Below are 20,000 nucleotides of genomic sequence, written 5' to 3'. Positions count from 1 at the left end.
GTCGTTAATTCCTCATCTTGAATACTGACTGGGAGGATTATTCATCCGTACTGGTTTCATGTCGTCTGCCGCTCATGTCTTCTCTCTCCGTGAATTATGATTCTGACCTTCAGTCCTTTCTGTGCCAAGAAGTTTTTCGACTCTAACAAGAAACTTTGACCTAAACATAATCGTATCACGATAAGTAAAGAAAAAAAATGACCAAAATGAAAGGAAAATATCGTCCAATCAAATATCGTGGTGCCACATTTTTTTTTTTATTCCGCAGTGATATTCGGTTCGTTAAGCCATTCAACTCTTGCATGCAACACAACATACACGAACGGTATGACGATGTTATAATAAAAAATAAAAAAATAACATTCATCTCGTCAACTGTAAACTTCAAAATGAAATTGAGTCGGTGAACCTACCAGGAAAAAGTGAACTCGACGAATGCCGTGAAAATTATAAAAGGGAACATAATTACAAAGTCATTCATTTGCAAACCCATATATATATATATATATATATATTATATATATATATATATATATATATATATATATATATATTATATATATATATAAGTGTGTGTGCGAGTGATATATATATGTATATAATTATAATATAATTATATTATTATAATATATATTAATATATATATATATATATATATATATATATATATATATATACACCGAAAAGGTCATCTTAACACTTCTTGTACAAAAAGCTGGTCCACGAACTAGTCTTCCACAAAGAGGAAAAAGCTAGTTGTGTGAGAGGTTTGAAAAATGGCCCCATTAAAGTGGAAAAGCTGCTGCAAGTTGAGGTGGAAAAATAATATATATATCGTCGTAGATAAATAAGTGTGCAGTGGCTTAGGGCTCGTTGTGTCTGTTTTCCTTCAAGTCGTTATTTATGTAGACACCTTCAGTTCTTCCCTCTGCAAAGGAGATATGAATTCACTCGCATATACATGGAATTATATTTCTTACGCAGGAACGTAATCACGCATGAAGGCTTATGTTGATGGAAAAATGCACAGTATAAATAAACCCAAACAATAGACAGACTGGTACCTCAGTTACATAATAGGAGAGCGATGACGCTGCAATAGTCACAGCTCGATTTATTGTAAATGGAGCGCATCTCCAGAGACAACGAAACGACAGTAAAGTTGCATTTAAGTCATAGTCCCTGAAAGTGAGAGTAATCATTCTCATGTATACAGAGAGAGAGAGAGAGAGAGAGAGAGAGAGAGAGAGAGAGAGAGAGAGAGAGAGAGAGATGGGATAAAAAGATTCCTAAGAAACCTTTTACACTATTAGAGCTGAACTGAAAATATAAAAGGCTCACACGCAGACACACCTACACGCGCACGCGCGCACGTGTACACACACACACACACACGCACTAACTATAATAGTAACAAATTGACCGTTGTGTCATCTGAGATCAGCACCTAAATGGAATTACACGCAAACAAAAGTGAAAACTTTAAAAAAGGTTAGGCAGTCAACAGCGAAGTCTGATAGTAAGACCAATAAAATTCCACGCTGCCTTAAACTACTGCAATTACCCCTTAATGACTCAGGGTTACCTGGCCACCTCGTATCCCACTTCCACTTCCCCGAAGGTTGCGGTTACTAGTCGAGCCTTCACACAAGTAATTGGTTTTCCTGACGTGTAATCTGAAGTCGTTCTCATATTTCACAAATTCACAGGGCGTTCTGCTCAGTAGTCGGCAGGCACTCACGTGGGTTGCATTTGCCTCGAGGGAAGTAGTAGCGGATTTTGACGGGGTAACGAAAAAATTACACAAAACTTAATGAAAATTGATGAAAATTTTCTTATGATACCACCTACTTACGTGCGTAGCAAGTTTCGAAACGATACGTGAAAAGGAAAAAAATGAAAACACCAAAAAAAAATGTATGAAAATCTTGCTTTATTTCAAACGTTTTCATCGGCGTAGCTATTGGACTTAAGCTAATTTTGTTAATTGTATTGGGAAGACCGTTAAATTTTGAACAAATGTCCGTAATTAAATATGTAAATTCAGAAAAAAACAAATTATGGAAAAAAAATTGAAGACTAAATACAAATTGATAAAAATAATCTTAAAAATAACATAAATCTTTAAATAATCATTCAAAAAATCTGGTCTAGTGCGTTTATACAACTTTTAAAGACATATAAATGATACAAAAATCACCTATTAGCTTAAAAAAAGGAAGATGATACGATTTGAAGGAGCTAAAACTTACGTTTAAGAAAATTAGGGTTTTCTGAGGACGTGTGAAATCTTCCAGGACCGTATGGAAAGGTTTTTACTGTATTTCAAGCGTTTTTACTATTTTAACTTAGAATAATTCTGTCGATTGCATTAGGCAGAGCGTAAACGTTTTAACAAATGTCCGGGATTAAATATGTAAATTAAAATGAAAACCAATTATGGAAGAAATATCCAAAGTGAAGACTAAGCGCGAAATGAAACAAATAATCAATGAAAAATAAGAAAAAAAATTCTTTACATGATAATTCACTCACGAACTCTGTCAAAGGTGTTTATTGAACTTTCAGAGACCTTTAAAATGATAACAACATCATCTAAATAGCTTGAAAAATAAGGAAGATGATATGACTTGAGGGGCAAAAACTTACATGAGAAATCAAAGGTTTTCTGAGGATTAAACTCTTCCAGGAACGTGTGCAAAGTCCTTCTCGAAAGAGACAATCGCCAACATCATGGGATGACAAAAATGTTAATGAGTGAATTATGCATGCCGATAAAATAACAAATGAAAATATTCAGAAAAAAATGTGTTTGATAACTGAAATTGGGTCAAATAAAATATTAATATAAAATACTTCTAAAATGGCTAGGACTTTAAAAATTTTGGGTGTGTTGCCATACTATCCTGCTATTTTTCTGAGTGAAAAAACTATTTTCAGTGAATAGTCGATTTTCTGGTGAAAATCCGCCACCACTTCCCTCAACTGAATGGGCTCAAGACTCGCTGGTTGCTAGTCTCACTTCAGAATAATCAATTCGGATTAGTGTAGCAAGTGTGTGAATGGATATGTAAGCAACCTCCTTTCAGATTCTGAAGTACGACGAATTTGCCTCATTGAGAACCAGCTATGAGTTCATAAATGCTTGATAAAATGAAGCACATCGTGAATAGCAATAACGAAAGGAAATACTCTAATGGGAATCTTTTATATCTTTTTTTTTTTTGATGACCAATAACCTTGGAACGGCCGTTCACATCATTAAACCTGTCAATCAAAAACTTGAGCGGCGATAATGCAATGGTTGGTTATATCAGGAAATGTAGTAATAGGCTGCGTTTCTATTGCACATCGATACAATATGGACAGATAACGTAACCGAGTACTTTCCGGAAATTTCCAAAGTTAGTACAGTGCGCTTCCGAACTGGAGACACGTAAATGTCCGTCTCAAATGAGGTACCAAAATTATTTCAGTGTTTTTAGTTTTGTTTTCCATTAGATTTGTCAGTTGATAGCAAATTAAAATACAATTTTATCAATACTAAAAGTTGGTAAATTAATAAACCTGAAGCTTTAACACAAAAACCGTCATAACACTCACCTTTGCTGTAACGCTAGCAGGGATTTACAACTACAACCTGCAAGATAAAAGCAAATATTAGCTTTGTGGAAATCTATAACCATTTACAACATGAGATTCATCACAATATAAAAGCTGATTTTACACATATATTCTCAAACGCGAACTATTGCTTATATACACGCACGTTCTCGCACACATACATACATACATGTATTATATATATATATATATATATATATATATATATATATACACATGTTATATATATATATAATATATATAATATATATATATATATATATATATATGTATGCATGATAGCTGACCAACCCGGTGCTGCCCGGGAAAACTCTGAATGACAACTGATAAACTCTCTCTTTCTCTCTCTCCACCCAAACTGTCTCTATACTCTCTCTCTCACTTCCTTTCATTCTCTCTCTCTCTTTCTCTCTCTCTCTCTCTCTCTCTCTCTCTCTCTCTCTCCCTTTCCTGTTAAGACTGTTGCTTCAGTTACATTGCCAAACATTTTTGACATTTTATATTTCACCACTTCTCACCCTTATTCCTATTGGGGCTGAACTTAGACTTGAAGGGCACTGGGAGTGTTTGTGTTCATCCCAGCAATCTCAAAAACAATGGAGTAGGCACTAATATACATCACTTTTTAAATTTTATTTTTTACCCCTTCTCACCCCCCCTTCCTATCGGGACTTACCTTGAACTTCAGGGGTACCGGAAGCACTACTGTTTGTCCCAGCAACTTCAAAAGCTATGGATCAGACACTAATAGTTATTTTTAGATGTCACCACCTTCCCACCCCCTTCTCACCCCTCTCTTTCTATTAAGGCTAAACTTGGACTTGAAGGGTTTCAGAAGTGTCACTTGGACTTGAAGGGTATCGGAAGTGTCACTATTCATCTGAGCGACCTTGAAAACTATAAATTAGACACCCACCCCCACTTCCTATTAGGGCTGAACTTACATAGACTTGAGGGTCATCGGGAGTGTCATTATTAATCTCAGCAACGTCAAATACTATGGATTAGATGCTAATATCTGTCATTTTCAGTCATTTTTATTTTCATCCTAACGACCTCGAAAACTGTTGTTTTAGGTTATTCTTACATAATATCACCCCATTCCCACCCCTTTCCACCCCTTCCCCTCCGTATTGGAACTGAACTTAGACTTGAATGGGCTCAGGAGTGTCAATATTCATCTCAGCGATTTGGAAAAATATGGATTAGACACTAATATCTGTCGTTTTCAATTACGTTTACATGTCAACTCCTTCCCACCTCTCTTCACAACCCCTTGTATTGGGGCTAAACTTGGTCTTGAAGGGCATTAGAAATGTCACTATTCATCCCAACGACCTCGAAAACTATGGGTATGGAACTAATATCTGTTGTTTTTGGTTATTTTTACATCACCCTTTCACAACCCTTTTCACTCCCCCTCCCTGCTAGGGCGGAACTTGGACTTGAAGGCCATCGGGAGTGTCATTATTAAACTCAGCTATCTCAAAATTAGAACTATAACAAACTGAATTCCATATTAGTAATTAAAAAAAAAGTACTTTTCTCAACTTTGCCTTCAAAACATATGGAACTCCATGAATTATAGTAAACTAATCTGTTTAAATGACAATAATGCAGTTATTTATTTGATTATTTTGATTCAGAATTAATGCTGTTACTAACGTATTCTAGGATAAATTATAATTTTCTTAACATACTGAGGAAACTGAAGGGAATGGCACCATGAATTTATTCATGGGTTGCAATTACTTAAGGCTCGACTTTCCTTGTCAAAGGGAAGTTCGGTCTCGCATTGATAATCATAATTTAATATGATGAGGCTCAAAGTTAACTTCAAAGGGCGAGATGTGCGTAAGATAATATCATCAGCACTTCAGCTGCAGGGACGGACATGCGGGCGATGAAACGGATGCGAGGCTTCTTGGGAGGAGAACTTTAATGAAACTCTAGTATTATGAGTCACTTTAAATCTAAGTTCTGAATATAAACATTTGCGAGGAAATATATGAAGCAAATACCAGTTCTCCAAGGATCTTATCGAATGCCCTGAGAATATCCAAAGTGGATATCCAATGATGTCTTACCCCCCACAGTACTCTTTCCTCGATGCTAACTTATATGTATACCAAGTTTGGTTGAAACTCCTCAATGCATATAAAAGTTTATGTGGTACAAACACAGACACACACACATACATCCTTTTTTATATATATAGATATGCATGTATAAATACATACACACACACACACACACACACACACACACACACACACACACATATATATATATATATATATATATATATATATATATATATATATATATATAGAATGAAGAGAGAGAGACGGGGGGAGAGAGGAAAGAGAGAAAGGCTGACAGACCGATAGAATGACACATAGATAAAGGGAATATTTGCACGGCTTCTCCCTTGAAGTATACAATTTAAAACAACAATTGCCTATAATCATTTCCAGCACGAGAAACCAGAACACCTGCTTATTTGCTAGTTCTAAATTCTGTCATTAATAAAATTATTAGTTGTAAGCCATCTTTCAGTTTCAATTTTGGTAGGAAGTGAAGTATTTAGTCTTTCAGTGGAGCAGATAACAACAGCAGAGTTTCTCTGCTCTTGATATAAATACTTGGTGCGTTTATTTTTGTCTGGATTCCTGTTGCCACACAAACTGTATCAAGTATCCAGAAAAATAGTGATAGGGTATGTAGGTAATCAGTTAACTAAGAATAGGCCATTAGACATTATCCATCTATTTTAAGATACACAGATATATATATATATATTATATATATATATATATATATATATATATATATATATATATATATATATATATATAAATATAAACATCATAAAACAGGGATTTCGAACTGATCTTAGCTGTTTACTCTAACAGAGAAGTTTACTTTATTACCTAGTGCCCATACTTTTCCCGAAATATAGCAAATTCTGTACGTTCTAAGAGTAACCATGTGAGACAAATAGCATAGTATTTAGACATGATAATATCGGTCATTACCTTTACAGGCGAACTATTTGTCGTGTGCACCATAATCTAATGGTTCCGTAATGCAACTATATTCAGCATCTCTGATCGTGGATAGAAAGTCAACATGTTACTACTGACTGTCATTAAATGCAGTTATAATAAAATCAAGAGTTTTATGATTAAATAGATGCATACAATCCCAGCAGGAGGAGAAAAGTAATGTTTAGGAAACTGAACAGAAATTTAGATCTAAGCAAATATGAAGACATAAGCTGATAAAATAAAGAAAATTTTCGAATACGATATTTTGTTGCAATATTCTTGGTTGTTCTAGAACAGTAAGTAAGAAGTTAATCTGGGATTTAGTGATAAAATAGTAATTGGTGTTAGTTCTCTAAAATATATTATTTTTAAGATATACCAAATAATCATACCCAACCACAGCATGTCCTGAAACACCATAAGTATATATATATATATATATATATATATATATATATATATATATATATATATATACACACACACATATATATATATATATATATATATATTATATATATATATATATATTACATACGCATTAAGCTACAAATGTCCTTTAATATCTTATTCGCTTTACCTCGGGATTAATATATTATCATATATTTGACAGAAGGGAATTTTGATTAACACACATAACGCCCATTATAGTAAGATATTCATCACGTTCCAGATTTTCGTAATTCAGTTATACACACACAACCACATGATATATATATAAATATATATATATATATATATATATATATATATATATATATATATATATGTAGTATATATATATTATATATATATATATATATATATATATATATATATATATATATATATATATATATCAGCAGCCAAGGGAGAACTCTTCTGGAAATTTGGCAAAGATTTATTTAGAGACGTTTTGTGGTCCAGCCCCATCATCACAACTGTAGAAGATAAACACACATACAACTTAATAAAATAACTCATCCAAAACCAATATACATTTAAAATTCATAAAAAAAAGGCCCTACAGTGGTAAAACAATCATCATTTCAAGTGAGGGGAAGAAAACGAGTGCCCCCCAGAAGAAGGAGGAAAGGTCGCAAGTCAATATAGTTATGCCAGGTAAAGAAGAGTAGTGGTAGTTTGGTTGTTGAATTTCGGAACTATTGTTTTTATGAAAAACGAGTCGAAGACAGCAAGCTGTTGAGGGGGGTGTTCCTTTAAGACCGATTCTAACATCTTATGACCCCCCAATTCCAAGTTGGCTAAATACTTAGTACGTTTATTAACAGATTTTTCTTATAATTATTACACCATTAAAAATGCTGAACAATTTAAAGAAAGAAGCTTATAACTTTAGCAGTGCAGGACACCGCTTTTATTTTCAAAGCTAAGTCTTATGTACAACGCGATGGTATGATTATGGGCAGTCCAGCAGTCCCGGTCTTTGCGAATATTTTTATTTGTGAGCTGTTGCCGGACAATTGCCATTTAGCTAATCATCCTCTTTTTTATTGCCGTTACGTTGACGATACGTTTCTTCTTTTCCGAGACAAAGACAGGGCTGATTCCTTCTTGCAATTTCCCAATTCAGCCCACCCTAATATCAAATTTACAACTAATTATGAACAAGATAATAAGCTCTCTTTCTTAGATACAGAAGAGTAACGCAATACAGACGTCTTGTACACCTCATTTGAAAAAAAAAGAAGAAAAAAGACGTTTACTGGACTAGGCAAAGATTTTTATAGCTTTTTTAGTTTTAGTTTTGAATTAAACGGTTTATATACCCTCTTCCACAGAGCCTATTCTCTCTTCTGTGGATGGTCCGAATTTCACCATGACATTACTGTTTTACGACAATACTTCATGGATAACTGCTAAGGTTTCCTTTAAAAACCTATTCAACCTTTTAAATAATAAATTAATAGAGAAAAATAACAGACCAATTGCACTAGAATGCCATTCTTTCCGTGTCCCGTTTATTAGTGATACATCGTTTTATACTCAAGTTAAACGTTTAATACGTGAACATTGTCCGGCCATAAAATGCCATTTAATCTTAATTAACCCGTTAACTAGTGGGTCTTTATTGAGACATAAAGAAAAACTGAGCCCTCTTTTGACTTCCAATGCGGTCTATACATTTTCGTGTCCCAAATGTAGTTTGGGAAATGATGTCGGGGCCTCCCCTTTCTTAAAATCCGCATGGATTGCCAGAATTCTCGAATATTCGAGAACACGCAAAGAAATGTAAACTTAATATTGAATATAAACATTTTGAAATCATTACGCGGGCTTCTTCCCTTCAACAGCTTGCTGTCTTCGAATCGCTTTCCATAAAAACAAGCTCCAAAATTAAACAAACAAACTACCGCTACCCCTCTTTACCTGGCATAACCATATTTACTTGGGCCCTTTCCTTCTTCTTCTGGTCACTCGTGTTCTTCCTTTCACTTGAAATGGTGATTGTTTTAGCACTGCACTGCAGGTTTTTTTTTTTTTTTTTTTTTTTTTTTTTTTTTTTTTTTGGGGGGGGGGTGAATTTTAAATGTTTGTTGGTTATTAGGATGAGTCCTTTTATTATGCTTTATGTGTGTTTATCTTTTTACAGCTGTGATGATGAGGCTGGAACACGAAACGTCGCTAAGTAAATCTATGTTAAATTACCAGAAGACGTCTCCCTTGTTTCCTTATGTATATATATATATATATATATAATGTGTATGTGTGCGTGTATGTGTGTGTGTGTAGAATCTACTGGTCATTTTTGCCAGATACACATGAAATTGTAATAGCCACAATGCCCGCTTAACTTCTCAAATTCTTTATTCTTTTTTGGATATGCTTGTCACTACAAAGCCTTGAGCTCCACCTTCAAAGAAATATGAAGAAATCGCGATGTCCGGTAACGGGAAACGAATAAAAAAAAAATTCCCTTCTGTTAACATATGTGAAAATATATGAATTCTGAGGCAGAGCGAATTAGATAATAAATGACATTTGTAGCTTAATCTTTGTATAGAAATCACGGCGATGAGATTAAATTAATTTCATTATATATATGTATATATATATATATATATATATATATATATATATATATATATATATATATAATCACACATCCACAGGTGGAAAATAAGAGACGGGGTATAGGACCTACACCCCATCTCTTATATTTCACCTGTCACCTGTGGATGTGTGTGATTAATGAATCATGTGCTAAAGTTATTATAATCAGATACACTAAGATATATATATATAAAATATATATATTTCAGTATATATATAGATATATATATATATATAATATATATATATAGTAATATATATACACTGTAGTTGTGTGTTCTGGTTTGCTAATGTTCGAAGGGTAGGGCGTTATTTTACAACATTTCACTGCGAGCTTTCTGTTAATAAAACTGCTCCATGAGGGTTTTGCCTCTCGGTGTTTTTCGTATATTATGACTAAGTTTTGGGCGCTTCAGTATGAAAGTTTTTATTATTCATTTACTTATTCTATTACTTTTGGATGCTCTGCTAAAATTGTAAGAAAGATCTATAACTTAGAGGTTGTGGCAAAGTAAGATAGTTGATGATCGCGTACATAGTTTTTTCTTCGTGTTGAAGAAGTAATAATTATTATATAAATTATGTATATCAGTTTATCATCTAATAAAAATTTTCTCTTTAAAGGTGATCACCATAAAAGCCCTAATACTTTGCCTTGTCCCAAGTCTAGTTCGTCATGTATCAGAACATTGAGCCAAATGACCTATTTCTTATGTTTATGTTTACCGTACTGTTTGTTAATGAATTAAAAGAATTTTGTCAAAAAAAAGAAAATAAAATAAACAAAGTTCATATTGTCAAAGGTCTGCCTGCAAAATAACACTAAAGAGGCAACCTTACATATAAGCCTTATAGATACGCAATATCAGGAAGACTAAAAAATCATAAGAGAGCAAATATATAAGCATTAACACGTCTAAAGATATGAAACATATGAATAAATAGATTTTGAATAAACCCAAACATTTACATAAAATACTATCACACTGTACGAGAAACAAGAGTAAAAAAAAACACACACACACATACACACGCACACACACACTCAGAGAGAGAGAGAGAGAGAGAGAGAGAGAGAGAGAGAGAAGAGAGAGATGTATTGTCTACGGCCTGTTTTGTTCTTATTCAAAAGACTGTTTTGGTGCAGAAAGAGAACCAAATGCACCAATGATATATATATATATATATATATATATAATATATATATATATATATATATATATATGTGTGTGTGTGTGTGTGTGTCTGTGTGTGTGTCTGTGTTTGAATTTATATAGAAACGTACTTTAAATCCGCATACATATCATTGCTGGAATGCGTATTTACAAAGGACGAAAATAAAGTGATAGTAAAACCAATAGGTACAGTAGAAATATCTTGAATCGTAATGTCGTTCTTCTGCCTACTATATTCCATATAAATTGGACCAATATATTATTTATCTGACTTTTCCGAACAACTAGAAGCAAAAAAGACCGAGACAAGTACAAATTGGGGTCGTCGGCATCTTAGAAAGTCCATTTGCATCTTAATGTTTTTTATTTATTTATTTTTTTTACCAAGTTCACTGCACCAAAGCCAGAACTAATTGCCTTTGGAGTCACAACTGAAACTCTTCAGCCCTTCAACTTCCTTCAAGAGGCGGGATCATTCAGGAGAGAATGAGACTTCCCTCTCATTCCCGTATATGCGTAATTTGCCTGCAGGTGAATTACGGCCGGTACAAGGAAAGTCGGGAGTAAATGGAGCCCATTAGGTTATTTTGAAAGAAAGGAAACGAGTTCTAGCATACTTTCCACGCTCCAGCAACTAACCCTCCGGATGGTGTCACTGGCAGCTCGTTCGGAGTCTGTAATTAGAGGATGCTTTATAGCCACAGGGCGTCTGCAGCCAGGAACAAGGAAGGGTCTCTGAACTTCTCCTTCTCTGTCCCTCTTTCACGGGATACGTCAGGAAGAATCTAGTTTAAAATTACGGCGGTATTCACCTAATCTCTTTCGGGCTTAAAAAAGTTTTTATTTTTTTTTTTTTTATCGAGAGAGCCCTTGATGAAATTAGGCGATTACTCAAACGTGATGCGCAGGAAAACAAGCTTCTCTTTTCCTCTTAATTACTTGCCGAGAAAACGAATCTTCAGTGTTTATGTCCCTTATATCATAAGTCTTCAGTGAACTATTGGTTGTGGCTTTCTGCCAACTTGAGGAACGTACAAGCTGTCTCAGTTGCAAGAAGCCTGAACAATATATACACACCATATTATTGTTAAGGCAGTGTTTCTTAATCTGTTGCTGAGGAAGCATACTGAACTATGTGCACAAGCACACTCATAAAGGGGGAAAAGGGAATTATATAAGAATAGTTATGTTGACTTGGAATGACATAAACGTACTGAAAACTTTAGTTCTTCTCCAATACTTATGGCACACATACTTTTACAGACCTCAAGTGTGTACGGAAAGATTAAACATGCATGCAGTAAATTTGTCAGTTTCTTATAATTTATATATATAAGCATCTACTTATCACTTATTGTTTCTAGAACGGGGTGGGGCGAGGAAGGAGGGACGACGCTACGGCACAATACTTGAATGTTTTCTTTAAATACAGATAATTCGATTATGTGCTTGTACGCGACAGATATGAAAAAAAATGTAAGGTGTTTTAGATGGGGAAAGAGACGAAGGAAAAAAAACCCTGCTGATATCTTGGACGAATTTCAGGTATTTAAGGTAGTTTGGTTGATGTTTTGTAATAGGCTGCTGCTACGGTTATAGATTTTTTACTTAGGTAGAAGCTAATGACAAATATAAAAGGCAAAGAAAATATTGACTTGGATCTGCATTTTCTAAAGAACAACGTCCATCTTACGCAAAACAAGTTATATTGTCTTTTAGAAGGGTCCAAAGCCAAATAGTCCATTATCAACGATTCATCTCGTCTTCTGCTGTTCATTATGAATCTGTTTGCTCGCCGAAACGCACCTAAAGAGCTTACAGTTTCATAAAGCGGTAAGCATGTCAAGGACAGTTTCTAACGACATACCTCATTACCTACTCGCCTATCTGGATGCTCCTTTTGGCTGCTCGATCTCTTGAAATACAAGTTCTTTCGACTGCCCTTTTATTTCCTCAAAAATCTCACTTCTTGCCATGGAGATGTTGTTATATTAGCAATACCAAACTTTCCTCAAAATGGAATGTTTCATATATTCTTGCTCATCTAATCGTCTAAATTTCATTTATCTCTCTTTTTGCATTTTACTTCATGTTAAATTGTTTCCCTTTGAGCCGTGAGATGGCTGCAGTTATACAGGTTCTCTATAACCGTTGTCACACCGAATAAGTTCGAGTCCCATAGCTCGAACGACCTCTTTAAACCCTTGGTCGAATCACCATGTTATTGAGTTATGTAGCTTGCTTATAGTTCTTTGCCGCTCTCTTTCATTGGTGCCTTATACTCTCCTTACCTCTTGTCATCGTAGTTCAATAGTCCTAATGCAGGTGCAACTCACATGCTCCCAAAGGGCGTCTTTTTGACCACCTGTGGATTTCGACTTTCTTGGATGGGCACGTTTGTCGCTGATTCCTACAGTCTTGTTACTTATAAGAGCTGTACGGGACGCGTTTCTTATATATATATATATATATATATATATATATATATATATATATATAACATATATATATATATATATATATATTATATGTATACATATATTGTATTTATTTAAATATATATATATATATATATATATATAATATATTAATATATAATATATATATATATATATATATAATATATATATATATATATATTACATTTTATGATTTTATGTGACTGGTAAAAATGTTCCATTATAACAGAATTCCATCTAATAAAAGGAGCCCATAAAAACACCAAAATATAGAGAGAAAAATACTATATTTCAGAGACTGCTGTCTCCCTCTTCAGGTAGATGAATGAGAAAAGTTACAGAAAAGGAGGTATATATACCAAGAGGTCCATCCACAGGTAAGCCAATTTAGGTCACTCCCGCTGATAATCTTCCTGTAATCCTCTTTAAGCGTTGGTTGAATGTAAACCTTTTCGATGACATCTGTGTCCCATGCTCCCTTTGAGATATTCATTACCTGCCTCTCTTTAATCAAGGCCGATTCCATCATTTGACTCTTGTACCGGCAGTTGCTGCTATAAATTATATGTGACAAATTCCAGTTTATTCTATGGTTATGTTCATTTATATGGTTGTAAATAGCTGAGTTCTGTTGTCCATACCTAACTGACCGTTTGTGCTGTATTAATCTCTGGGGAAGTGATTTTCCTGTAAATCCAATGTAAGATTGGTCACAGTCCAGGCATGGGATTTTGTAAATGCCTGTGTCCTTGGGGGATGTCTTTTGTTGGACGTTAATCAGGGATTTGGCTAAGGTATTTGGGTAAGTAAATGCAAAAGGGTTAGATTTTCCGAGGGTCTGGGTCACCGTCTTAATCCTGTCCAGGTGTGGAATTTTTATTTTATTGTTGGGTGTGTCTCTGGCCTTGTCTTCAGGGGGTCGGTAGAATAATTATCACATCCCCGTGATTCATAAATTATTCGAGCTACAAATGTCCTTGAATATCTAATTCGCTCTACCTCGGAATTGATATATTTTCATATATGTAAACCGAAGGGTAATTTTTCAGTTGATAATAATTTCGTCCCCTCATGGGATCGAACCATTGTCCAGCGGACAGGAACGAAATCAGGACGACATTGACGTTAACGCATCGGCTAACAAGTGAGGCTATAAGTTTATACCGATTCTGACCTTACAAATCACCGTCGAACTCGGTTATTTGTAATTAGAATCGATATCCAACCCCCTCTACCATGTTAGCCAATTCGAACGTTTGACGAACGTAGCCATATTATGAATAATTATCTTAAAAGGTATACAGTAAACAAGACACCAGTTCTCACCAAACCATCCAAAGGAGAAGGAGATGAATGAATGACCAAGACTTGAAAACTAATCTACGACTTCAGTCATGCAAGATAAAGAGGAGAAGCGGAAACGTTTGAATTCAAAGAAGAAACGAGCCGCTTGATGTATAAGGACTCAAGGGTAGCTAGGCAATCAGTCTGGGTTGTTTCACCAATAATACAGAAACGCTTTTTATCTATTTCAATTTTACATACACAGAGGCATGATTCTTTAAATTAGAAAATTCGGGTTTACTCAGCTTCTGACCCGTTCTAAAACTGTATCCCCACGTGGCTACAATATTTCATCTACAGTAACCTACAGCTTGATCCAACATAAGTACCGGCACATCCCGGGCGCTCGAATTTCTTTTTTTATGAAATAATGTTGGATCTCATGAAAGTCTGCAGTTTGTCCTGATAGCCGAAGAATACGCCAATCTTGAGTGGATTGATTGGAATTAATTTGTATTTTAAAGCAGCCAAATTCCTTTTCGATTATTTGTTTAAGTTTGGCAGAAAACTTGTTGCTGAAATAAATGGGATTGTGGCTCATATATTTTTCTTTAAAAGATTATAAACGGGCGTCGGATTGGATAAATGTTCTTACAGCAGTCTGTTAATGACTATACAAACCATATTTTCAGGATAGGAGTTCTGTAAGAAACATTTAACTAAAACTAAAATTTCATTGTGAAAGAGACCAACTCGAAGAATAACGAAGAGCCTTATAAACCAAAGTGTATATGGAACTCAGTTTATAGTTCTTAAGGCATGAACTATAGAAAGTGTTCGCAAGTCCAGTGTATGTTCTTTTTCTGTACACAGATGAAGTAAATTCACCATTGTCACTGCTTACATTGTTATATAAAAAGGTAGAGTTGTTTCCTTTTTTCCGTGGTAAATTTCATATTTATATATATTTATTTCAGACAACAAGTTTTCTGCCAAACTTAAACAAATAATCGGAAAGGAATTTGGCTGCTTTAAAATGCAATTAATTCCAATCAGTCCACTCAAGATTTGCGTATTCTTCGGCTATCAGGACAAACTTCAGACTTTCATGAGATCCAACATTATTTCATAAAAAAATAAATTCAAGTGCCCGGGATGTCCCGGTTTATATGTTGGATCAATCCGTAGGTTACTGTAGATGAGATATTGTAGCTATGTGGGGATACAGTTTTATAACGGGTCAGAAATTGAGTAAACCAGAATTTTCTAATATAAAGACTCATGCCTTTATATGTGAAATTGAAATGAATAAAAAGCATTTCTCTATTATTGGTGGAGCAAGCCATAGTGATTACCCAACTATACTTGAGTCCTTATACATCAAACGGCTCGTTCCTTCTTTGAACTCTAACGTTTCCGCTTCTCCTCTTTATTTTTCATGACTGAAGTCGTAGGTTGGTATCCGGTTTTGGTCATTCGTTCATCATCTTCTCCTTTGGATGGTTTGGTGAGAACTGGTGTCTTTTTTACTGTATACTTTTCAAATTGCATTAATTTTCATTCTTGTACATTTCTTTCCTTTTCTCTCAACTATATTTTAAAATTGTTTCTTGTAAATTTTAACGAATTTTATGTTATACTTGCAGATTGAGGATGCACATAGGATATGTATGAAACGTCTCTTTTGAAATAATTATGGCCTTTTTGATGCGTTTGTTGGACCATGCTGTATGCTGTTACATATCTCCGCCTGGAATCCTCATATATATATATATATATTATATATATATATATATATATATATATAATATATATATATATAAATATATTCATAGAGCTGGAGGGAGGAATGAAAGGAGACCAAGCGCTTTTACACATCCTCACACGAAAGCGTTTGGTTGACTCCTTTCATCCCTTCCTCCAGCTCTAGGACAACATGAAATACCGCATGTTTAGCGATAGATCGTCAATATATATATATATATATATATATATATATATATATATATATATATATATATATATATATATATATATATATATATATATATATATATATATATATATATTCTTCATATTGTTCAAACTTTTAGCAGGATATAATATACGTAAATATCTACGATATTTTAAGCAACTCTGGTAATACTTCTCCGTTTAATCCATTTAGATAAAATAATTAATTATTCAAGAGTCGTGTTTTGACTGGCTATTTTTTCTTCCCATAAAAACTAATGAGGAGTTGTCTGCTGGATAGCCCTGCAAATTCCCAGAAAAAAAAAAAAAAAACCTTTCCTAAGGAAGTCTATTCCTCATAAAATTAGCTATAAGATAGGCCTACTTTTTGTCACTGATTCGTTGTCCACAAAGAACAAACAGTTTTGCCAGATGCCATACAACTGCTGATATCCTACAAAGTTCAGTGTGTGAACAATGGGCGTAACTTGACCTAATCTGTTTCTTATTGGTATTTTAATGGAACTGTAACATGGTGATATATACACTTACATACTTACATATAACAGTCCTATGGTTTTATATACATACATTCATACATACATACTACATACATACATATATATATATATATATATATATATATATAAAAACATATATATATATATATATATATATATATATATATAATATATATATATATATATATATATATATATATATATATATATATATATATATATATATATATATATATATATATATATATATATATATATATATATATATATATATATATATATATATATATATATATATATAATATATATGATATATATATATATGTATGTAATGTATGTATTTAAAACCATAGGACTGTTATATGTAAGTGTAATATATCACGCGCGTTACACTTCCATTAAAATACCATATGAAACACTACGTGCAGTAGCTGAAATACAGATTAGGTCAAGTTAAATCCATTGTTCACTCATTGACCTCTGTAGGATATCGGCAGTTGTAGGACATCTGGCAAAGCCGTTTGTTCTTTGTGTACAACGAATCAGTGAGAAAGAGTAGGCCTATCTCTTAATTGATTTTAAGAGAAATTGAGACCCCGCTTAGTACATTATATCCTGTGAAAATGTGAACAATTTAAGAAAATATAAACTATAGAAGTCTAAAAGCAAGTTAATGAATTACCGAAATTAAGTTTCATCTTATTATTCTCGGAACCTCTCGAGATCTCAAGATTAGTAACTAGATTCTCCAAAAGCCCATTATGATGATGGGGCCCAACTTAAATTGAGACTTTCCAAATGAAGAATTATGATCCAATCATTCTCTGTAGACAATCAGTTCTTTATATGACGCTGGTGACCTGAGAGAATGTTTAGCCTTAATTAGGAAATTAGATTTAATCACAAGGAAGCCTCTCCGGGTCAAAATGGAAATCATGTTTAAACTGAGTAAACTACTATGAGATTCAGGGCCTCTGTAACACGGTTTTTTCGCAATAACTTTTTATCTATGCATTTCATAAATATAACGCTTATTCAGAATACACGTTATATCTTCACATAAATTTTGACTTTATTCTGCATTACGAAGGTTGAATAAATTTGGTACTTATAATGTAAAAGTGACTTTTTTTGAAGACGGGCCAACTTACTCAGAGAAAAGGTTTCGAACGCACTCGTTACGTAACTTATGACAGCATTTTTTCCCTCTTTCTCGATGGATGATTGGCAATACGTAACGAAGGCTAAATCTCTGGCAACAATGACATAAAAATTCAAATACAAGCAAAGCAGTGCACCTTTATGAACTCTGAAACATCTCCACTGATAATTGTCATAATGAACAAACCAACAAAATATGTTAATAAATACAAAAACACTTTGATTATAGTCTAACTCCCCAAATTAGTTTGCTAAGAAATTACAGTGTACTTTATAGGTCACAATCAGATTGACAAGATGTAGGGAATAGTTGGCAATTTTCAAAAACATAGTAGACAAGCTTGATTTGATAACTGCTATATCCAATGTCTAGCAATTTTTATTTATTGGCTATCTACCTATTTACTGAAATGAAAAATAACCAGTACCGTATTTTGGCTTTAAACCTTCACCAATAATTATCGTCAGAATGATGACTTCATGAGGCTCCACCCACTTTGGCCTCGTTATAATTCAGGGTAACACTGAAGGCTATCATGGGCATTGTTTGATTAGAATATTTAACTTCTGGCTATAAAAACTCTTTTCTCGAGTAGTTGTAAGAAGTGCTAAATGATCCTCAAGGATCCCAGCAGTTGGCCTAAACGTTCAATTCACGTATATTACTGCTATTACTACTGTTGTGGCACTACTGCTACAGTAGTATTACAACGCTAGCACAGATACCCTACCCACATCTATGTACCGTTCCGCCATTCATAAAGTCTTTGTCATGTTTTTTCACTGTGCAATAAGCCATGGTCTCCTCAGAAATTAGGTTTAACATTAGATGATAGGTTATTTCATTAAGCTTACAAATTATGGCACCAGAATCATCCGAAGATTGCTGGTGATCAACACTCTGCTGATTACCTTGCGAATCAAGCATTCTTGACTGCTATGGGTTTCAGAGCCGATGGAACAAGGTGAATGAGTTTCTGTCTGGTGGATGGGCGGGGCAACATTTCGTCAATGGTGTTTACCTTGCTTACGTAATGAATATTTTTCGACTCTTGGCTCGTAATCATTGGCCATGGCGGCGTCGGCTACATAATTTTTACTCTATAAAAATTAAAACTATCGGGTTTAGGTTATTGATAATGCTGACAAAATTTGTGTGTGGCTGTAAAATATACATATGTCAACTTTCAGCAACATCCGATGCTTTGATAAGGAGCAGTCCAAAAAACCGTGTTACAGAGGCCCTGAATCTCATAGTAGTCCACCTGAGAGAGAGAGAGAGAGAGAGAGAGAGAGAGAGAGAGAGAGAGAGAAATTCTAAAATATTCGGTTTAATTAGCGTGTTAGGAATTTTCCAACAGCCCAACGAAGCAAACAGAAATATTTGTGTTGTTAGAGCATACACGGAAACACACGAGGGTTAGAGGTCATAAAATATTACCTGGGGAATAGTCAAATGAGGGAAGCGCTCTTCACTATTTCAAAAGAGAATTCTTTTCAGGAATTCTTTACGGATGTCGTGATAAACATTTATTGATTGACCCTGATAAAACATTCAGCAAAGAAATTGTTTAAACGATATCATCAGTTAGAAGCTAACGGTCTGAATGTTCTGTAACTTTGACTTAATACTGTTTTCTCATTTTGCAGACTTCAAAACACCACTTAACTCAATCTTTGCGAACTCTACTGATTGAGTCGTACGAAAAGTGTCCAGAA

The 20,000-nt window shown here is 34.1% G+C and overlaps 1 protein-coding gene across 4 annotated transcripts in view; it reads right to left on the bottom strand.

The window, feature by feature from the left end:
• Positions 1-20,000, bottom strand: part of LOC135223652 (neuromedin-U receptor 2-like) — a 908,589-nt gene that overhangs the window by 412,632 nt on the left and 475,957 nt on the right. For all 4 annotated transcript variants that reach the window (XR_010316551.1, XM_064262302.1, XM_064262305.1 and 1 more), the window contains one exon: positions 3,604-3,640. The gene's annotated coding sequence lies outside the window, so the exon portion shown is untranslated. The remainder of the gene's footprint in view (positions 1-3,603; positions 3,641-20,000) is intronic.

This window comes from Macrobrachium nipponense, chromosome 10 (assembly GCF_015104395.2).
Source record: "Macrobrachium nipponense isolate FS-2020 chromosome 10, ASM1510439v2, whole genome shotgun sequence".
Lineage (NCBI taxonomy): Eukaryota > Metazoa > Arthropoda > Malacostraca > Decapoda > Palaemonidae > Macrobrachium > Macrobrachium nipponense.
The sequence above is the reverse complement of the archived record's forward strand: the minus strand, read 5'-3'. Positions and strand labels throughout refer to the sequence as shown.